A 23,683-nucleotide genomic window follows, 5' to 3' on the forward strand; every position below is an offset into this window, starting at 1 on the left:
ACTTTGTGAGAGCTAAATATAGGTACACCGCAGAAAACAAAACTGTGCTAATATGTTTTTTGGGTTTGTTTTCTTTTTTAACAAACAAAATATAGACAGTCTGGTTCAAACAAATAATTGCTGTGAAAACCCTTAAAAAACTCAAGCAATTCCTGTATGAGCCTCAAAGGAACATGTCTGCAAGCAATAGCTTATACAGAACCTAAGACAACAGCCCATAGGCAAGTTTCATGATGGAATTACAAGGCATCTTACCCTCTGTGGCATAAAAGCGCCAAATTACAGAGAGGTTGCAGCTTCACCTACACTTGAGAAAACAAACCCTGGTTCTACCTTCTATTAAGCTTTTGGGCCACTCACATTTAAGGGTGGTAATGACTGGACAAAGCAGAACATAAGGTGTCAACCAACTGGCTGGAAAAGCAATAAGGAGAGGAACGTATTGACTCTCTCCTCTATCTGATGGGGCCATAAGCTGAAGATATTGCAGTCCTTTAGCCTACAGACGATATAAATAATATTGCTTAACAATGCTACGCTTGGCAAGTGTGATAATGATGTTACGTATTTATCTAGGAGAAGACAAACTTTCATTCCTGTTCTAAAACAGGACAAACTAATGTAGAATTTCATCATCAGCTTTTACACATAACAAGACTGTGCCTTCATAGTCAAATGTTTGTGATATCAAATTTGCTGAATAACAGAAAGGTTAAGATATGCATTGCTCTAGGCACAGCACTGGGAATAAAAGGGCTACAGCCCTATTAACCATCTCACTAAATTTATACTGACATAAGACATCTTTATATACTGACTGAGTTACAAAAAGCCTCACTGCAAGTAAAACTATAGTCTACTTTTTTTTCTCCATTGCAATTACCATGCATTTTGCATCCATTTGAGTTACTAGCTACCAGTTTGACCTTGGAGTCTTGTAGCTGTTACAGTACTTCAACTAACAATATCAATTTTTGCTTTTGCTACTGAGAGCTAAATCAGGAATGGAACTGTAATAAAACTTTCCCAAAGATAAGAATCCTAAATCCACTTGGCATTTTTAACTGATTATCTGTTCAGTATACATGTGTGTGTAAATATCCAAGTTAGCAGAAAACGCAGAGTTTTGCAGCCATCCAGGGGGTTTGTATGCCACCCAAAAGTAGTAAATGTCTAGTATTTTCAAGAAGAATATAGGGCCCAGTATGCAATCTTCTAGCTTGACCTGACCAGCCAAGCTATGTAATATATCCTGGAGCTAGAGATTCCTCAGCAGCAATTTCATAAGTGTTTGCATTCTGCATTTTAAATTTTATGCAAATTAACGACAGGCAGGGGCTTCCAGAAAGTTGCCTCTTGGGGGATTATCAATTGCCCAGTCTGCTTCTATCACCCAAATACAAGAAAGCTGTGTTATTTTACACGTGTTTTACATTTAGAAACCTTATTTTTTTAGTCTAAATTGAAAAAAAAATCTTTAACTTCAAGGCTTAGCTGTTCTTGGCAGCTGACCATAAATTATCAGAACAAGGCAATCAATAAATATACATGTTAAAACTCAGTGACTGTAGCCATCAAAACAGTCATTGGAATATTTATACTCCGTGAAACAAGGGAATTATAGAAGCTGTCACTCTTCCTGACAGAAAAAGACACCATACATGCTGTTTAACTTCAAATATAGTTAAAGAGAAATGTTACACAAAACGACAGTTCCACACAGCTTAAGCAGTGAGCAAGGGTGAGGAAGACCTTATAATTACTCTATGGTGCTTTTCAACTGTATTTCACATATGTACATACTCTTTTTCTGCAGCTTTTTCAATTCTTTTTCTCTGAACTAAAAAATTATTCTTGCCATTAACCCCTCTTCTAAATTGTCATATGAATCAATTGGGCTGTTTAAATTCAACAGTCTTTAAATAGCTTCAGTGAAGCCCTGCATGGCACATATCAACTCCAATCACTTTTTGAGGAGATTTCAAACAGAAAATGGAGTAAAGGATGAAGAGATTGGCTGAGCTGATGTGATCAAGGAGGACATTTAAAGAATGGAATGTTTTTTAAGTATTTGCTTTGACAATACTTTGGGAACATTATGAACCATCCCATGAAGAAATATGTAATAGGGTTCAAATCAAGTAGGCCAGCTTTTTAAACATCAAACCACTATAAATTTTAGCTTTGCAAGAAATGGGAAATTTGCCTACTAGTTTTCCACACATTTTCCTTTACATAAAAAATTCCATCTCATGATAACCGGCAGACAAAATTGAAGCTCACAGAATTACGTATCAGATAAAGGTTGCTTAATAAGTACTGTAGTCATTGTGAAACCATCTTCATAATATTGTATCTTATTTTAAACTATGATATACTTAAGTTTTATTATTATACTTACGGCAATATTTTTCAACTCTGTTGCTTTCAAAAGATTATGCCACCTTTGAGTTGTATATCTACCCTGCCATTTGAAATTTCTTTTGCTATACATGTGCAGCAGTATTGCAGTTTGTATGCTGGAGCGGCAAATGACCATAGGCAGGCAGAAGAACTGAGAAGCCAGAGGAGCTCCACAGGCTAGAATGGGAAGGACTAGCCCTGGCTGCCCCAGCAACAGCCCACCTGTGCACTGCTGCTTCCCCTCCTTTTTCCCTTTGGAAGGGGAATTCCTGGTATGATTGAACTATGTGGGAAAGGTCCCCCTAACTAAGGATTCACCGGTTACTCAGAGTTCATTATGATTTCCTGCCTAAACAGGAAATAACATTCAACACTGCTGTTCCTAAATAAATAAATACCATTTCTTCCTGAGCTATGTAATTTTTTTCCAGAAATGGTACTGTCGTGAATTGAAAGCTGAAGTGATGGAAATAAGCAGATTGGCTCCCTGATTAATTTGCTTCATTTTTAAGTAAGTTTCAGTGACTCATGTCCAACCTTGATTTGTCTAGTTTCAGCTTGTATCTTGAGGAACTTTGCTATCTTAACAGGCTGCTGTTTACCACATATTTTCTTCCCACTGAGGTATATCTAGACTGATCAAGTTGTCTCTTCACTGTCTTTTGCAATTAAGCTCTTAAACCTTCTGAACTACAGTTGTCACACTTTTCTGAACTTTCTTGAATCTTTCAACATCCTTTTTGAAATATGGATGCCACAGCTGGACAAATTTACCAAGACTGCATCCAGAGCATGCTACGTTTACTCAGTGTTCCCCTCAGAAGAAATTGAAGGATCATATTTGCCCGTCTAGCAACAACTTATATTCAAGTGGTTACTGAACATGGCCAATTAGTGCTTCAGAGTTGCTGTTTTAGGGTATGCATTCTTGTAACTGTAATTCCCATGCTTCATTTCTAGATATCTGACAGTGTTAAAACAGAAACCCCTTAATATTGGCTGATAAGGATAGCTATTACCACCCAAGAAATGAGAAGAGAGGAAAGACTGAGGTTTATCCAGATAACGTACCTGTTAATTAATTCATTCATTGAGATTTGCCCTTGCAATTTCCAATATTTGGTATCTGAGAAGCCCTGATAACCTTTCCGACAGGCTGAAGTGTACACTAATTAACAATAGTGAACTTAATCTCCAAGAATACATCCTGTGCCCTAGTAATGAGTTAATCACAGTGTTGTGCAATGAGACAGAGTTTGTCTGAAACCATTTTTTGTATTCTGAAATTTTGTATTTTGCAGTCTGTTCATCTGAAATAATTTTCAGAGGTATTCCAGAATCAGCCTGGTCCAGAGATTAGAGTACTGGAACAAAAAGAAAATCTGTGGGACTCTCTGTTCTGATGAGAAAGAATGGGAAAAGGGATACTAAGGGTTTACAGATATGAAATGTGCTGATTTATCTAAATTAATTTAGACAAAATTGATACACTCATTTGTGTGGTTGCTTTTAAAGTGGTTAAAGAGTGGTCAAAATTGATTTAGTTTAATTGGGTTAAGCTAAAACTGTTTTAGCCACTTTTGAACTGCTTCAATGTCCACAGAAAGCAGTTGAACCTACTTAGCTAGATGGAATTAGAAACTGATTTTGTTAAGCAGGAACAATTCCTGTCACACAAAAGTGACAGATAAGTGACAGAGTTAAAAAGAGAGAGTGGTGAAGATGAGGTAATAATAAATGGGCATTATAGGATAAATGAATGAACCATGAAGAGGGTAAAAGAGTGCAGGGCTGAATACAAATGAAGGTAGACTAGACAGATACATGGATAAAATAGAAAAGAAGGCCGAACACACAGTAGGGAAAGAAGAGCGGTTTGGCTTTAAACTTCCTCCAGAACAAACAAGAGGAAAAGTAGTAAAGACAAAATAAGGATTTTATAAATCATGCTTCTAAGAACAACCATCTATGTCTTGGTCTGGCAAAGCTGCTATTGATTTTTGCCTGAGTAGAGACTGAGCCTCTAATTTGGCTGTAAGAGTGGAAATTTGTTCATTCTTGCCATGTACCATGTCAATGAACTATTGTAAGAAAACATGCTTATTATGATCTTTCGCTAAGATGCCAGGTGGTAGCACTTAAAACCTCTTGCTATGGTTGTAGAAAGGGGATTTATTTTCATTATTCATGAGAGCCATTTTTAAGGGATAACTAGCAACATGAATGTAGTTGTGAATCAAGTGACATCAAGAGTACTTACTTCTGGGGTTACAAAATGAAATGAGGTGAGGTAGTTACTTAAATTTTTGACAATTGCTTATGAAATGCAGGTATACTGTGGCAACAAAAGTTACAAGAACTCAAATTCATTAGCCCCATGAGTTTTTTCATGATTTGTTTGTATACACACACATTGGTGCCATATAGGCAAAACTGGTATCTAATATTGTGGACACAAGATTAAATGGTGCTTTGCATTGTAAACTTCACTTTAAAATCTCACCTGACAATTCAAAAACATTGATCCTCCTGATTATTTGCTGTTCATGTAATTTTCTAGCACAGACATTTTTTCTCCCCTGAAATTCTAAAAAAAAAAAAAAAAACCAAAAGAAAAGAAAAAACCCAAAACCAATCCACCAAAAAACCCCACAACACCATGAAAAGAATTTGGCAGTGGTAGCACGAAATTTTCAGAATTAAATGTTAAAATTAGATAGATAAATCTGACTAGACTGAAGTGGCCCAGAGCTTTTCAGAGTCCTGAAAAGGAAAATTTCCTCTTGAGACATTGGTAGCCTCTCTCATTCAAACAGATAAAGCTAGATTGAGTAACAAGTCTGAAAATAGGGTTTTGAAAGTACTACCACCACCCATTTACCATCTCCTCATTTTATCTCCAAAAGCTGTCTAGCCTAGAAATTGAAAAATCCCAAATACAATATTCCTTCTTGCCTCGTCAAGAAATATTTTAAGGAATTTATTTTCTTTAGATTTTGAAGATGTTGTGAGAGTAGAAGGATTATATGGCTATATATTACATAACAAAGTAAATAAATTTTTAGGTCAAAATTTGTAACTATAAGGCTTTTTTTTTTTTTTTTTTTTTCAAATATCTGGACTTGGGATAACTTAACCAAAGAAAGAACCGTATTAAACCATATGTCAGTTAAGCTATAAATACAGAGAAAAAAGATGTAATGAAGAAAAAAAGTCAGTGATGCTGTGACTGTGCATCCCTAAGCTATCTCTGACCTGATCTGGTATGCGCACACAGAACAGTATTACATGAAGAAGGCTGTTCTGATTCTGGGCTCATGCTCAGATGCATGATGCGTATCTTTACCCATGTAATGGAAAATCCACAGCACAGATTACTTGCAGATGATCAAAAGTACAAGAATAACATCACTATTTTATTTCTACTTAATAGTATAAATTCAAAGCATGCAAAAAAAGTTATGGCAGAAAAATAATTTTATTCCACACATAGAGAGTGGACTTAAGATGCAAGTACTCTGGAGGCAGTGTTCCCTTCTAGATAAAACTTGTCTAAAACTCAACAGATCTGACTCTGTTCCCACTTCTACCCATGGCTTCCTGAATGGTGTCTGAAAAGTCATTTTAGCTATGAATAAAACAGATATAATAAAATCTGCCTCTTTTCGAAGTGCTCTGAGGTTGGGAATTTGCTGAAAAGTACTACTAGTAAGGGCTGTTGTCTGTAGTGTCTAGAAGCTAACAGGCAAGTGACCCCCCTCATCTTCCCTCTCTGCCACTGGTGTCACAACCCTTATAACTGGACTCAGGCATCAATATCATCACAGGGTCAGATCACCCAGGTTGTTAATTTGGTGTCTATGCTCTATGCCAAAAAACAGCTTAAGTAACAGAGACAGATTTACAGAATCACAGAATCACTAAGGTTGGAAAAGACCTGTAAGATCATCAAGTCCAACCATCAACCCAACACCACCATGCCCACCAAACCATGCCCCACAATGCCACGTCCACACGTTCTGTGAACACCTCCAGTGATCGTGACTCCACCACCTCCCTGGGCAGCCTGTTCCAATGCTTCAACACTCTCTCAGTAAAGAAATTTTTCCTAATATACAGCCTGAACCTCCCTTGGCGCAACTTGAGGCCATTTCCTCTTGTCCTGTCACTAGTCACTTGGGAGGAGAGACCAACACCCACCTCTCTGCAACCCCCTGTCAGGTAGTTGTAGAGAGAGATAAGGTCTCCCCTCAGCCTCCTCTTCTCCAGACTGAACAACCCCAGTTCCCTCAGCCGCTCCTCAGAAGACTTGTGCTCCAGACCCTCCACCAGCTTCGTCGCCCTTCTCTGTACACTCTCCAGCACCTCAATGTCCTTCTTGTAGTGAGGGGCCCAAAACCGAACACAGGATTCGAGGTGCGGCCTTATCAGTGCCGAGTACAGGGGCACGATCACCTCCTTAGTCCTGCTGGCCACAGTTTCTGATACAGGCCAGGATGCCATTGGCAGAGATGAAATAGCAGTGCATATGTCTTTCCTCTTTTTCTCTTCAAGCAGTAAAGAAATTCATGCACTGTGCTGATTTTTTAATATGTTTTTGCCCTCTGAAGCCACAACAAAAAATAAGAGACTGTAATTTCAACTATTAAAAAAAAAGTATTTTTCTAACAAAAACCATTAGTAAAAACAAAGGTCTGAAAGAGGTGTTTTAAGGATCTGTCTATTTGTCTGCACATTTCTTTGGTAGCTAACATACAGTTTACATAAATTTTGCTTTTTTTTTTTAAAACTAACACCTCCTTTTTTTTTTCTCATGACAAGGGAAATCACCATAAACTCAAACATTAAGGAGATCATATGTCTAACAAAGGAGAAAATTTCAATATCTTTTTCCATGCATTTTGTCTGGGTGATGGATTAAGTTACAATGCAAGATTCAGCTTGAAACATTAACTCACACAATTAGCCAGACATAATTAGACAGTCAAGTGAGAGAGTATTAGTCGTCATTCAATGAGCTTTTTCATCTTATGACCTGTACAGATTTCCATAAGGTGAAGGCCAAAATGGACTACAGCATTTTTATTTAACTAGCATTTATGAATTCATGTATCATTATATAAATATTACCTTTGATTGAGATCTCATTAAAGGTCTCGCTGTCTCATATCAAAATGTCAATAACACTCCTAAGAAGGGAAGCGTCATTTAACTAAGGCTGTGCTTATTAATCTAATAACTTCAAAAAAGATCACAGAAAATTACTTTTTTCCTCATTAGACTCCCATTGTTTAGTTTTTTTCCTTCAAAAAATGCTGAACTTTCTTCAGAGATATTTTGCAATGAAAGCAGAAAATAGTATTTGAACTGATAGTTATCTTCCTGAACTGAAGAACTATCAAAGAACCCTCCTGACACCGTGTTTCTTTTTGGCTTAACACAGCATTTGTTCTAGACATTGGCAGAGCCTTTCCTCCTCTCAGTCTTGTAAGACACTCACTGTAAAAGTGGCAGAACAAAAAAATATAGGGTCACCATAGTGAAACTCTCACTGAAATCAAGAGAGGCAAGTAGAAACCCAGAGTGCAAAGGCAAATTATTTTTAGTATTACCCAACTTCTACCCAGACATTAATGCTTATGTCTGGGTATATTCACTTCCCTGAAGATTCTTTGGGAAGTAAGGATGCTTCCTTCCCTGTAACAGTAGCAGAAGTGAGTGTGGTTGGATATTTTAGGTAAGCGATAAACCAATTGGATATGTCAGGTCACAGACAACCTTTTCAAACAGGGAAACATGTCAATGAACATCTGACATCAACCCCTTGACATGGAGTTTGCATAAGAAGGAAGAATGGCAGAAGGAGTTCTTTTAGTCACCAGCTATGTGATTTTACAGATGCAAGGCAGCAGACCTTTTTCCTGCTACTCTCTAAGGGAATGAAAATGCTGCAGCAATTTAGACAAGCCCTGTAGGGGTCAGAATTGACTTCCCAGGCTGTGTGTTTTACTGAACTTTTTTTTCCCTTTGGCCAAGATTGTCAAGGTTGGATCTATATAATCTGTTGTATCTTGCTATTCCTAAATACTAGTTGTATAAAAGTCCCCAGAATCCCAATTTGCACCTGCTTCTCCAGACAACACCAAGACTTCTGCTATCTATTTCCTTTAGCATTCTGGATTACCTGATTTGTTTGAATGCCAAGGATACACCTAAGAAAGAAGTAATGCTGTAACATGCAATACATATGGATTAATCACTTTTTAAACATGGGACAAACCTCGCAAAGAATTTTTAGGGTAACAGCTGTAGACAGCAACTGTGAAGAGCTAATACCATGATCAGCTCTGAAGTGACTGCTGCCAATTCTGATGCTTCTCTCTTATCATGACTTATGAAGTATAACATCATGAGTTACAGAGTATAGGGAAAAGGAAAACATGAAAAGCCAGAGCAGAAAAGTAAGGAGACTGTATGTGAACGCCCTAGACAATCCAGCAGCTGAGGAGCTCTTCCTTCATCACTGTAGGGACTTGAATGGCTGCATGAACAGTCTTTCCACTGCAGCAGTACTGCATTGTAATGCCAAGGACAGCCCTCTAGGCAGGAACCTCACTACCAGGATGGTACCACAGCCTGCCATGGAAAGGGTGCCCTGTCTACATTACACGTTTATTGAAGAGTGTGTATATGGCTTGGTGGTGCTAAACTAAGGTGCAGGTGCAAGTGGGTACATACTTTACCATAGTGCACTGTGTAATATGTATGGATGTGCTTACATGGTTCTTGATGGGAGCATCCTCTACAGTGAGACTGCCTAGCAGAATGCACTGGACAGCACTGACTAAAATGTCCTATGACTTTTACTCTGGTGTGCCACATCAGCCCACTCAGCCTTGATGACATCACCAGTATTTACATAAAAAGACAGCATAAGGGCAACAATTTTGACCCATTCGTTGGCATGTTATAAGCCTAAGTACTCTTGGGTTTGTCACAGAAACAAAGAATATGCTATGTTTTACCCTCAGAACTCCAGTTTAAATGAAGAAACAGTAAAATCACAAATAGTGAATAGAGAGTTCCTTGGCTATGTGTCTGTAGAGGCTCTTTAGTACAAATTGTTCCAGTAAGGACATGGAATAACTTATGTTCAGTAATTTGCCTCTAGTTCCACCTAGTTCGGATGGTAACATAAGACTAAGTGTTTCTTGGCTCAATCCACCCACTTTCAGTTTAGTTAAATCATGTTCCTCTTGGGACTTTGCCATAAAAATGTAGAAAACATGCAGATCTGGAGATATAAAGAATATTTTTGTACAACTGGAATCTCAGTTAAGCTATCAACTCTCTAGATATGTAAATAATGCTAAATTGCAGACAACTCTAGGTCTCAGATTTTTAGATACTTCCCCCAAAATATTTCCTCCCTGTATAACATACACCATAAAATCAATAGTGCACATAGTTTAAATGGCTGATATACCATTGTTATTTTTATACATTTTGTGACACGAACTCTTCTCGGTCTCTCAGAACTAAAAACTTCTTCCAAAATAGTGTTTGCTGGATTTTTTAAACAAAAATATCTCTGCTATTTGGGCTCAAGATTGCGCACAGATATATATTCTACATATGATTGTATGGCAGATGCCAAAACAAAAATTCCCTGTGCCTATTTAACATCCAATTCACACATCAGATTTCTCTTTTAAATATGCAGAGGTGCCCACTTTAAATCTTAGAATTCTATGTTTGTTTATTTCTCCTCTATATTCCTGTGTCTGTGGTAAAATGTCTTTCTTATTCTTTTTTGATTTCTCTTTCTCCCTCACAGCATCAAGAACACAACAGCTATGACTACATAACACATGCTAAAATAGCATCATACCGTATTCATCATACACACAAAGGATCAATACCTCAGATGAATTTTCTAGTTTTAACAGCAATTTTGAATGTAGTCAACAGGTGGGCTGTTCTTTTAAACTAAGCCAATCAGAATTAGAAGGCAGAGGAAAAAAATTCCAATGGCTATCACACTGCTCATTTTCTAACCAATAAGTAAATCTAAGCAGTTAATAAATTTAAGAATTTGTTTCTTAAATGTATATAATTAAATATCTATACATTTATTTTGATATAAAATGGATCTCCCTCCGCTATGTGTAATAGATTGGTTTTTATACTGTGTTCTTAGAAATAACTGTACTTCATGGCCTCAATGGCCACTTGAATCAGCATAATCGTGATTTCTTTGGTCACACTCAGCTACAGACAGGCAGTCTGAAAAGACTCAGTAGGGTTCTGGTAGACCTGTGAAAGTAAAGTTCTGAGACAGGATCTTTAATGGCATGGTTAAAAGGTAAATGATGTTGTCAGGGAGAAGCTGGTAAAGCAACTAATTTACATAAACTTATTTATATATATCAGGATTAACTCTCACATGAAAACAGAATGATTACTATTTAAATCTGAGCTATTTTTCACATATTTCACAGAAAAGAATCACAGAATCACTACGGTTGGAAAAGACCTGTAAAATCATCAAGTCCAACCATCAACCAACACCACCATGCCCATTAAACCATGTCCCACAGTGCCACGTCCATGTGTACACAGAGACACATGTTTTGTAGCTTAGTCAGGTTAAGGCATCAGTGTACACACAGCCCACCTTATGTTCTGTACAGCTTGTACATTTCAAAAACTCCTTTGCCAGATGCAATTTACCTCCACTGGCTAGCCTTACGTGTCTTCAAAATCTCTTTTTTCTTCGAGTAATTTTCTCAGTCCTCTAAGCTTCTTCTTACTTTAAGCTCAGCATGAGTCTTATGACCAACCTTAAAGCTTATTCACCTTACTCTTGACTTCAATATAAAGTATTGTTGGCTTCTACCTTTCCTCAATACATTCTTGTTGCCACTAACAAGCGGAATTACAAAATCAAGACGAGGACTAAAATTTCAATTTCATTTGACTACAGATGCTTCTCAGTCTGTGTGCAAAAAACCCACATCATATTTTCCTGATATCCTTGACATTTCTTTTAAGAACAACTAAGAATAACAGCATTAACAAGATGAACATACATCACAATTATATTATGGTAATACAAATGAAATACTATAATGAACTCTTAATCATTACTTAGTATATTACAAATTTCATATGGAGAAAATAATAACTTACATATATAATGAATAATATTTTACTAGGACTAATACAGTTGTAAGTTAATTACACACTGTGTAGCTGATTTAGTTGCATTTAGCTAAGCTCACTGCAGATTAATTATGTCTTTAGGCATATACTCTCATTTATAACTGTCACTTGCAACAGTAGCTGTTGGTTAGGCTGCTTTGAAGGCCCTTCCTTTATGAAAACAAATGCAATCCCCCTCCAAAACAACAAAACAAACAAAAATCCCCAGCAAAATTCTTGAACATACAAGACTCAAAATCTCTACTAGCTAAGGTAAGCAAAGGCAAAACACCAGAGGACTGCAGTTTTCATTTTACTGCACTTCTACCTACAAAATATCCTTTATAGTAACTTCTTAGTAAAGTTAGAATGCCTCATTGCATTTTATTTAATATAGCCAGACTTCTCAATCATGAAATTTAACATACATATTCTCAATTCTATAAATTGTTCTATTTTCCAAATCCCTTATAAATTAAAGAGAAGGATTTAGGTATCTGCTAAAGACTCTCCCAATGATTCTTCTTAAAGTTTTTACTGACTATAGGAAACAAGTCACTTTCTAGCCTTTGATTTCACACCAGAAGAATAATTCTGCATGACAGGAATTACTAATAAGTGATAGCAAGTGCACGAGCTACTCATAAACATAAAACAAGGGAGTCTTTGTTCAAGGTGTTCAGCATTGTTCTAACCTCATGTTGAAAAGTTAAATGAAAGAGTCTCAAATACCTAAAATGCCAAAAGAAAAAAAATCTATGTGGGAAAATAGAAGGGGAAGAAGGTAGATCAAAGTTAGACACACTATACTCCTATATGACTTTTTCAGGTTTATTGAAAAACTGTTGGAGCAGCAATGAAATTTTAAATCACATCTCTTAATCATCCCCACTTCCTGTGATTCTGTTTGAAGGGAAGACTGGTGCATCTCAGCCAGATACCTTTGGACGGAAATACATTTAGTGTGGCCAGTGTGCTCCTCCCATAGTATGGGGACACACAAGCCAAACCAATGATCAGTCTTTTAGGTCACTTTAGGACAAGCACGTGCCAGGAGAGTTCATTGCAGGGGAACAGACCATATCAAATTTTAATTAAGAGTCCCAAACTGCATTTTTTGTAGACAGAAGGGACTCAGCATCAATTGCTACACTCCTACTGGGCCAAATTACTTGCTAATTTAAATATAGCCCACAAAAATGTATTTTCACTGAACCTGACAAAAACCTACAATGAATTCAGCACAAACCTCAGTATTCTCACTGTGCTATAAGGGAAATTACACACACAATTATCAATCTATCTATATGATATACATATATATTTTCAGGAAGTTCCAGCACAGACTGGCATACATTCACATTTTAGCATTACAATTAAAATAAATAAATAACCAAACAAACAGTAGGAATAATCTAAATTCTTTTAATTTCTTTATACTTACGTAAACCACAAGAAATGGTACCTCGGGAAACTATCATTTTTTGTAGCAGTAAGATTCATTAAGTAGTAAAGTAAGCTATGAATCTTTGGTTCTCTGCATTAATGTACCTTACACATTGCATGCAGTATAGTGCAGGTCTCTTGCTAGGGTACCCTGATACACCTTATGAATAGTAGGAGGTTATGATGGCAAGAGGGATTTACAAGGTAAACTAAATCCACAGTGGTAGAAGGAAACTAGCTAGCAGGAAACACCACTAGCAGTGTTGCAATACAGATATTACCAACTCTAAAGCTTAGTATCTCTAGCTATGGAATTCACATTCTCCATGTCCAGGGAAATATCGCACAGCAGTGAGGGAAAGCCTTCAGAGAGGCTCCTATTGCTCCTTATCTATGAATTATTCTACAGATCCAGCTTTCCGTGGCGTGTGGTATGTGTTTCTGGCTTTCTGCCACATGCAAAAAATAACCACATGCAACAGAAAAGCCTGCATCACCCCTATTTGCCATATATGATGTCCAATATTTCTGCAGAAGTATTTCAATAGCAACAAAAGCTGAAAAGAGTAAAGATGTTTCAAATGTGCAAACAGCAAAAGCCTGTAAGAATAACTAATCTGTAGAAGATTAGGAATGTTTGGAGATTAAACAATATAACTATAGATTGAACTACCAATAATTTCTGAGTAAGATAGTATTTCAAATCTGGTATTGAAGTTGTTCTGAACATGCTCCTTCTGAAAGAGAGCAGAATTCTCTCCACAGATAGAGCAATCACTTCTACAGATTTGGCTACAAGTCTGAGGCTATGATATACCCAACACCAATATGGATCTTTTAGAATTATATTTACATTCACACATAGATGTGTGAATCTAGTTCATTCTTTTAACACTTTTTGCAGAAAACAAGTGATTTGGATTACAGAGCAATAATATCGTTTATTATGAAATGTTCTTTCCCTCACTGGCACAGAAATAATGCAATATATCACAGCATTCCATTAGTACATTCAAAGTGATGATTAGGATTCAAAAAATCACTTAAGCATGTGCTTATATTCATATTAGTTTAGCAAACCAATAAACATGATTTTTAGTTATATATACCCACAAATCTCACTCAAATAATTAACTAGATGACACCAAACGCTCAGAATTCAACATGTGCATTTGTCCAGTCATATTAATGGAACTGCAGAAAATGGTTAAAAAATTAACCAGGTATTTAACTGCTTCGCTAGATTAGGAAAGTTTAGACACATACTCAAACATCACAGTGAATTAGTGTTAAGATGTGCATGTGCTTAAATTCTGCATTGAATCAGGGCCTAAATAGCAAATGTCCTTAGGATTTTTTCCTATGGAAAAAAATAAATTCCCTGTAACCACCATGAAGAGCACAATGTTATGAGGCTTTGAAATTACAAAATACGGGGCTACCGCAAAACTAAAATTAATTCCCTTTTGTAAATTATATGTAACATAATAAACTCCTTTTTTGTAGAAATAAATATACCCTAAAATAACATAGATGAAATAAAAGATGATGGGATCACATTGTCAGTTAGAGGAACAACCCTACTTAGACTCTGGTACTTGTGACTAAAAATTCTGATAGCCAAAGTTTCTATTGATGCTAATGAAATGTTCTTTCATGAGAAAAGCCAAAAATATGGGTTCTGTGTAAGATTTTTTTTTTTTACAGGGTTTTTTTTTTTCCAGTTTTGCAGAGATGTAATGAAAGTGGAGTTTGATGACTTAGAGTATAGTGATAGGGAAGTAGACCCATAACAAGTTCAAATTTATGAGAATTAAGCAGTTATATTTTTCCCCACTGGCAGAATAAGAGGCTCTTAGTGACTGGTTAAGGCTGAAGGATATTAAATCACAACCATGCAAATATCTATTTGACAGTGCATTTAGGTAGTAACTTATTAGGTGTCATAAAAGTACGCTTGTCTTTGTCGTAGACCTTTACTACTTTGTGATAATAATTTTGCAGAGAACGCATCCCGATTGTAGTATTACTTACTAGTATTAAAGAAGTTTCACCCTCTACCTGACAACTGATTTTTTTTTTTTATAAATCAGCATATAATACTGACTTGTTTCTCAAAGAACTTACATAACATTTCCAGACACATTCAGATATCTTTATTGCCTTAACTAAATACACTTGCAAAAAAAATATTGTTGTTGTAGATCATCCAAGTGAGAATATCACCATATTGCTATGAAATCAATTATCACATGTTGTAAAGACTGAATGAAAGACTGAGGTGTTCTATTTGCATAAGTTCTGTTTTGGCATTAAAATTCTGTATCTATTGATGTTAGGAAAGAAATCATTCATAGTAGTGGAAGTTTCTGAATTGCCATGCACAAGTTAATCAAATGGACAAAAACAACAGATGGAACAGGAATCTGGGTATTACAGTCCTCTTCCAGGTTACTGTCCTAATTATTGTCCTAGAGCATTCCACTCCTTTTTTCCCCTCCAATATGTTCTTGTGTATGTGTTTGCACATGTATTCAAAGTTTCAGCCAAAGGGATATTGGAAGATTCTTGTTTAAATCCTGTCTCAGTAAGTAGACAGATAAGATGTTTTCCGCATCTTAAGGATCTTGTGCAAATGAAATAGTCTGAGTAAGATTAGCTATAGCTTTAAGTTTCCTAAGGAGCCTGATTCTGCTGGCAATGACTCTTTAGGGTATATATGCAGAAGAGCACCAATAGCAAAGATCCCAAGTAGGCTTAAATCTAAAGCATGCACTCAGCTGATCAGCCTAGACAAGGGAGATGCAATTCTGGATCTACAAAGAATGTAAGCCTATGAGGGACTCTGCTGTTATCCTAAAAGAGAGCACCCCTTGCAGTCCTTCTGGCCAGACCATTAGGCAATTCACCTAAGCATGAACAGAGAGAATATGTATGTTCTTTACATATATAACAGCTATATAACCTGGTCAAACATATCAGGTAGTTTAGTTTGAATGGAATCTGGCCCAAGAGGAACAAAACTGAGATGAAAAGCAGAGTTACCTTATCAGTCACTCATACAGAACATTTCTAGTTAAACACAAGGATATACAATGGTTGCTAGCATAATCTTTGCAGCTGCTATCTGTAAATACCAATCATTACTGTAGCACTTGGTTTACTCTTACACTTTGAATACTGCACCGACACCGATGAGAACTGCTTTCATTTTAGAATGGTATCTACCGTTTTAACATAGGGAATGTTGCACTGTGCCACATTTTAACTACTATAATTTGCTTTAAAATCTATCTCGATAATATTTCTTTCTATACAAACTTGTATTAAAAGACAATGCGGATGTTTGAAAGTTCAGTTTCTTATGCTCCAACACTGTAATTACAGAGCTACAAAGGGCTTAGTAGCATATACTCTGTAATACCCTATGCAGTTACAAAAATTCAGATGATAGTTAAACAGCGCTGTTAATAGTTTATCTCCTATTAACATCAGATAAATTAATTATTTAATTTAAAGTTGAAAAAAATGAAAGAAAACAAAGGAGGAAAATATTTTTGGTAAAAGATTTTCAGTACTAATTCACGTTGACCTAATGTTGGCTGCAGAAAGGCTAAATTCTAATTCAGCGGCAGAACAGTATTTCAAAATTATGCTTGTTTCTGGAAAACCTACTTTAGGACTCTCATCTTAACAGCAATGCAAATCTATTCATAATTTCTTTCAGCATTATTACTAACAAAATGGAAAACAATACAAAGTGTTATGATTAACTAGAAAGGAAGTCAATGGGAGATAGACTAATTGTTTGGTTTAAATGCTTTTAGCCTTTTTGAGGTCAGTCATTATCCGAGTACAATTAGGGGTATTTTTTAATACTTTCTCGTTGTTTGCATAGTAAGTGTGAAAAATCAGGGTCTAGCAAAGTTGGCTGCTGCAGAATGATGCTTGGTATTCAGCTGACTACCTTTGTGCCTTTGGTTTGGCCTACAGCTGTTTGCTCCAGTGAAGGATGAGCCTCTGAAGTACTCACCTATCTTTAGGAATAAGACTTGTTCATTGTGCGATATCAAATAGCAATGAGATTTTTTTTTTTAAAGGACTCCATTACAGTTTTTGCCTGATTTATCTGGGGTTTTTTGTTTGGTGGTTTGTTTTTTTTTTTTTTTTTTTTTTCCCCCAAAGAATATGTGGTAGTTACAGCACTGCTAGTACTTCCAGACTTCGAAAATTAAGACGTTTCGGCAAATTTTCCTGGAACTTTTCTTGACTGCCCAAATGGAAGTGAGTTACAAAAAAAGGATTGAAAAAAGAGTATGAGTCAATTTCCTTTCCTTTTTAATCATATCAGTGAATAGAATTTGCCTAGCTCATATTATTTCTAAGCTTAATTAATGAAGTTGCTTAATCAACTAATTCAAACCCTAAACCTCCACTGTGATTTTGCCTGGACAACTCTGCCTCCATCCTTCATCCTGCATGTCTATGGCTTGCTCCTAGAACTCCTGTGGTTCTCCTGCTCCTCCCAAGTATTAGAAGGTGGCCGATGTAGAGAGAAACACTGAGTCATTTATCCTGAATATCCACCTTGAAGAGAAAGCACAGCAAGCCTAGGTAGCTGAGGCTTCTTGCTCTCTCTCCCATTTTTCCTATTCCTAAGTATATAAGATGGCTTCTTCTCCCTTCCACATGTTCTTTTCAACCAAGCATCTAGTGAAAGTAGAGGTTTCTAACGTTTAATCACAATGGAACATTTAATGAGGCATTCATTGAGAAGGCTTTTATCAAAACACCCATTTTGTCTTACTTTGAGACTATCATTTGTGAAACACTAAAAATAAACGTCGTAACCTCCCTACATATTTAACATTCTTTAATAACTTCCCCATAAAAGATGCATAGCCTTGACAGTCAATCTATTTTAATTGTTTATTATCTAACTAAAATTGCTTGACAACTAGCTTAAAAGGATTGTTTCTTCACATCTTAGCATTATATAAAATTTTTGATCATGCCATTATGTTGTTTGGTGATAGTGGAGATGCAAGTCCTTCTCAAGGTAACAAAGACTGTTCTGATGTTGTTTTCTTGTTTCTTGGTTTTACGTGAGAGTTTGCCTCACTGTCTGTTGGTTGTTCATCTTCCATGTCCTACTGCTCAGGTCTCACTCAGCAAATCAGTATTTCACCATCTTCCATACTTATCTCTTTTGTGTGTACTTGAATTGGGTACATTTATTGTGAATTTCATGGAACATATGCCCACCCATTTTATTATTAACAATGTGTATTTATGCTTTGTTGTGACTGCATGACTGTTTGGTGAAAATGGTTTGATCCTGGCAAGATCTGAGATTAGACTTATGAGCAATTGTTTGCAAAAATAAGGTTTAGTTTTGCGGGTATCTATATCCACTTTTTTCCTCTTAATTTTGCCACTTTGAGTAATGCTGGCATACACTCATGAGTACATGGGGTTTTAGTTTGAGGATTTTTTTGGTTGGTTGGTTGGTTGTGGGTTTTTTGTTGTTGTTTGTTTGATTTTTAAGTTCAAGCATTTTTCTGAAAATATTTCTCTATGCTAAGATAGCATGCTATATAATTGATTAGTGAAGTTTGGTTTTTTTTAATACAGGCCTAGGATACAGACATGGAAAACAGTTAGGATAAAATAAACCAGAAGTGCAGAGGTATTACAGTACACAAGCTTATCTGAAGTCACTGTCCACACACACATGTTGAACCACAATTAATGGTAAGCAACGGAGTGCCTGAAGAAAGTAGCATAAGTTACGTTGTTTTATCCATGGGTAGAAGGCTAATCATGACAAATACGATGTGCAAGCTGACATACTCTGTCTACACACACACTCCTCTACGTAAATTGTTTATAACCTCAGCAAGTAAGCTAAATGATGTGACATGACTGAAATTCCATTACTGCAGCAATTGCAGAAAAGCATGCAAGCTCACTGTCTAGAATGTAAATAACACAACAATACTAACATTATTGAACTCTGCCTTTGATGATCACTGTGATAATATCAACCTAGTGCATAAATATATGGCTATTAAAGCCAGTTGTGTAGATTATGGGGAAAAGAACTTTTTATTTTCTCAAAAATATGTCAGTAATTTTACTTGCCACTGTCTGACAGTTGGCCTAGTGTTTCCTGTCTCTATCAGGCCTGCTTATCTGTCCTCTAATATTATCAGTTATGTTTGTCCAGCTCACAGAATCTGTGACTTTCCAAGACAAGTTTCCATTTTCAGATGGTCCTACTATATTCTTGAGGAGGGATTTTTTTGTTTTGTTTTGTTTTGGGGTTTTTTTTGGGGGTGTTTTTGTTTTTTAAAGCAAATATGACTTGACTGCTTTAATACACATTTTTCTTGGATATTTATCTTGTTTCAATGACTCCAGTATTATTGGGAAGCAGATGGAACTTCTCTCCTGGTATCTTGCCATCCTGACAGAATGATGGATGTGAGCACTTGAAAAATCTTTATCTTATTCAACATTGTTCTTAGAGGTTTTCTAGCTCCTGCTTTGAAACTGACACACAGCTTGGCTTATGCTTTGTATGGTTCTTCCCTGCTTTGTGTTTTCACCAGGCTGAATGTTGTACATACTCATTCAGTTACTACATCTCACTTAGTTTCTTACTTTTTTCCCTGTACTTATACATAATATGGCACATATACTTACGTACATATCAGAGCTCTGAGACTCCTGTAGAAAAAAATGCCTTTTTTGGCTTGAACATACTAATCAAACTTTTCACATACACATGCTACTGTCAAACATTCCTTTTCAACTTAGTGTATCATTTTCCTTCCAATGGGTAAATTGCCTTCTGATTGCTGCCTATGATAAAACAAACTAGATTTGTAGATGAGGAGAGAGTAATGGATGTCATGCTGAACTTCAGTGAGGTTTTTGTACACTGTCTACCCCAGCATTCTTGTATCCAAGTTGGGATACTATCGTCTTGATTGGTGGAAAACAGGTTAAAAAAAAAAGACTGGCTGGATGACCTGGCTCACAGGCTAGAAGAGAAGGCTTCAGGGAAATCTAATAGCAGCCTGCAAGTATCTGTGAGGAGGTTATCAATATGACAAAGCCAGGCTTTTCACAGTGGCATGTAATGGGAGGATGGGAGACAAAGAACGTAAGTTGAAACAAGGGAGATCTAGACTGGATATAAGGAAGAACATCATCATAAGGACAGTCAAGCACCAGAACAGGTTGCCCAGAGAGGTTATGCCATCTCCGTCCTTGGAGGTTTTTAAGACCCAACTGGATAAAGCCCTAAGCAATGTGACCTGCTCTCATAGCTGACCCTGCTTAGAACAGGAGATTGGACTAATGACTTTCTGTGATCCCTTCCAACCTGAATTATGGTCCTAAAGCAGTAAGAGCCCCCTGTCAAGCACAATTTTATTGACTTTAACTCCTCTGGCCTATCCAAGTATACATTGAGATTGTTTGTTGTCAAATACAATTTCTGCCATACTGTTACAAAATTCATACAGCAGGTTCTATTCATATCGGATTAGAGACTGTGCTTACCATTTAGCATGAATCTATGAGGCAACATGCAATATGTTGTGGGTTACCATTAGTTTTCACAGAGCCTTGGAGAAAGAGTAAAAATGAAAAGAGGGTTTAATTCGATTAAGTGTAAGTTTCTGCATGTAGGCAGGAAGAATCACCTATGAAAAACCCAAATGAGATACGAAGTAGTGGTTCTTCAGAATAGTATCTGAAATTAACAATGAATCACAAGTCGAATATGAACAAAGAAATTCATGGTAATATTAAGAAGGCTAATTTTTCTTAATAAAGGTATCCTGTGCAAGTCATGAATTAATTCCTCTTTTCCACTCAGTGCTGATAAGACACCAACGGTGTCTAATTGGGAGCACTATGGTTCCAGAGAGATGTGGACCAAAGGGAGTAATTGGATTGAATTCTCATGTTTTATTTGAACACAGATAAATGTGACACATATGATCAGATGTCTAGAAAATATTTTCAGTGAGCTTGAAGAAACTGGAGATAGAAAGGCTATAGAACACAAGACTAAGGATGATCTGATAGTAGGTAATTAGTTTAAAAGAGGAATGGAATCATTTGTTTTCCTTCCTTTTCTGTGGCCCAGACTACACAAAGACTGTTCAGGTTAGATAAGACAAAGAAATTTCAGAGTAAGAACAACAAAGTAATACAGTAGGTCATCACAGGCAAATTTCCTTTACTGGGAATTTCTAGAGACAAACTGGATAAACATCTGTCAGGAATTAGGCAAGTGCCACTGACGCTACCTTAGGGAGAGGAATAGATAGATGACTCAATGATTTTCTATGATTCTATGAATAACATCATCTACGATATCAATCCTTTTGGTTTCTCTTAATGTAACATTGTAGGTGGCACTAGTATTTTTTTGTTATAGGCTTGACTCCAGTTATGTTCTTGGGTATCAGCAGCTATGGACTGGTGTGCAACATGGCAGTAGATTGTTGCTTTCCCAATTCAGTACTTGCCAAACTTTGTATTAGGCACTACGTACCAAAAACAATTTTGCTTTTATGAAATTAGGTTTACTTTAGTTGCAGACGAGTTTGAGTACTTTATCTATTTACATAGACAAACATTTTGCCTGGCTTTTCAAGAGTTATTATGAGTTTTTATGAATGCCACCTAATACATGAATTATACAATTTTAGTGAGTCTATCAAATTACTGATCTTCTTTATTTGCTTTGTCTTATTCACACCAACGAAATTGAGAAGCAAGCGTTTTATATATTTCCATGTATGACAAACTTAGCATATCTTACTCCTTCAAAAATGCGATTTTACAACTTCAAAAGCTTTTCTCAATGCAACATATTGTATTGTCCATTCCTGGTATGATTTTCAGGTGCTCACATTTCTATTATGTGAAGAATCATAAGTTTTGTGTTATTAAATACATGACTTTAAAGTTTTTAACTGAAAACTGAGTCTTCTCATTGTCCATGGAGCCTGGTGTATAGAGCCTGCTATTTTCCAGTATTCTACAAGTAATTTACATTGTCCTTAACAGTATTATGATCTTGCCTCTGTATCATTTCAGTTCGACTTTTTTTCTTGAATGTTATTCTGTTTTCTTCCCTTGAAAAATGCTAAAGGATTCTTTGAAGCTTAGCATATTCACAGGTGTCCCAGTATCTACTTGGCATTCAATTGCCTGTTTCTGTGCTGTGCCTTTACATGTGGTGGTACTCTACATTTTAGAAACCATTTAAATTGCACTGTATTAATATGTAGGTGTAAAATCTCATCCCTTCTCCCTCTCACTTCTTGCTTGCTTCCTTAGTATAGCACATTTATTTTGTTTCTTCACCTGTGAGCTTTAGCATTGATATTCCCTTTTGACAAAGTCACTGAATATGTCCCCCTGTGCTAGGCATTTTCTGTTATCATGGTATTTTTTTCCTGTAACCAAAGATTTTCCTTTGCACTTTCTCTCCTATTTATGAACTTAATTTTGCAGTGCTTTTGGTGCATATACTTTGCATTTACGTACTCTTATATACTAATTTCTGTTATTTCTGTTTTATCTAGTTGTTCTCTGCACTTGCTTTAAAAAAAGAGGCTAAAATTGAAATTATACAAGCAAAAAAACCCTCAACAACTATTTCTTATCACTTAAATATTTTAACCTTGGGGAGACCTGATTAATTGTTTTTTCACTATTTAGGACTATGCAGTACAGGAAGCCAAGGAATGTTTTTAAGGAATAGACTGTCTCTGCATGTTGCTGATAGGCACTGTATCAAAATTACAGAATTGCTATTAATATGTAAAAATTTCAACAACCATTTAAAGTTGGGGCAGAACCTTATTAATGCTAAAGCACAGTGATCAAATAAACTAAGCACAAATCCTTAATTTCCTTGGATTTACAATGTTGTATGTTGTACTTCCCATTAAAACACTTTTCTGTAGCATTTTGAAATACTGGAATGCCGAATTAGATATCCTGTAAAAGTGGATTTTGATTTTTATAAAAAAATAATATACAGATTCATGTAATGTAGGTGGAACAAGTTGATTTCAGAACAGCCAGCATTAGCTATTGGAGGGCATGTTCCCAAGTAAATTAGACTTCATTTGTGAACGAGTTAAAAATCTTATTTATGAACTATTCAATCTGTGAAATTTGGATCTCATCATAGTCCCCCTTCTGCTCATGTTTGAAAGCATATCCAAAGCGAAAGGCTGAAGAGTTAGACTGGACATGCCTAATTCCCCTCATATATGCAGTGTGTATAGCAGATATAATGGGAAACCATAGAGAAGCACAAGCTGAAGACACAGTTCCTAGGACACGAAGAGCTTCTTAAACCCCTTTTCCTCATAATTCATTCTAACTGTGAATATAGCCATAAGACAGAACCAATAAAATACTTGGGGGGGGGGGAGGGGGGGTATATTATTTTATTTTATTATCTGAAACTGCCCTGAAGAAATAAAGAATGTCAATGTTCTTTTAAACAGTTCTGATTATGTGAATACTAACAGAAAAGATTACTTAGAGTTCGTATTAAGTGGTTAGTTTTCCTTTATATTTTTACAGG

General features: G+C 36.2%; 1 protein-coding gene across 1 annotated transcript in view; it reads right to left on the minus strand.

The window, feature by feature from the left end:
* Positions 1 to 23,683, minus strand: part of DGKB (diacylglycerol kinase beta) — a 341,552-nt gene that overhangs the window by 192,314 nt on the left and 125,555 nt on the right. The window lies entirely within an intron of this gene.

Source organism: Gavia stellata, chromosome 6, assembly GCF_030936135.1.
Source record: "Gavia stellata isolate bGavSte3 chromosome 6, bGavSte3.hap2, whole genome shotgun sequence".
In the NCBI taxonomy this organism is placed as follows: Eukaryota; Metazoa; Chordata; class Aves; order Gaviiformes; family Gaviidae; genus Gavia; species Gavia stellata.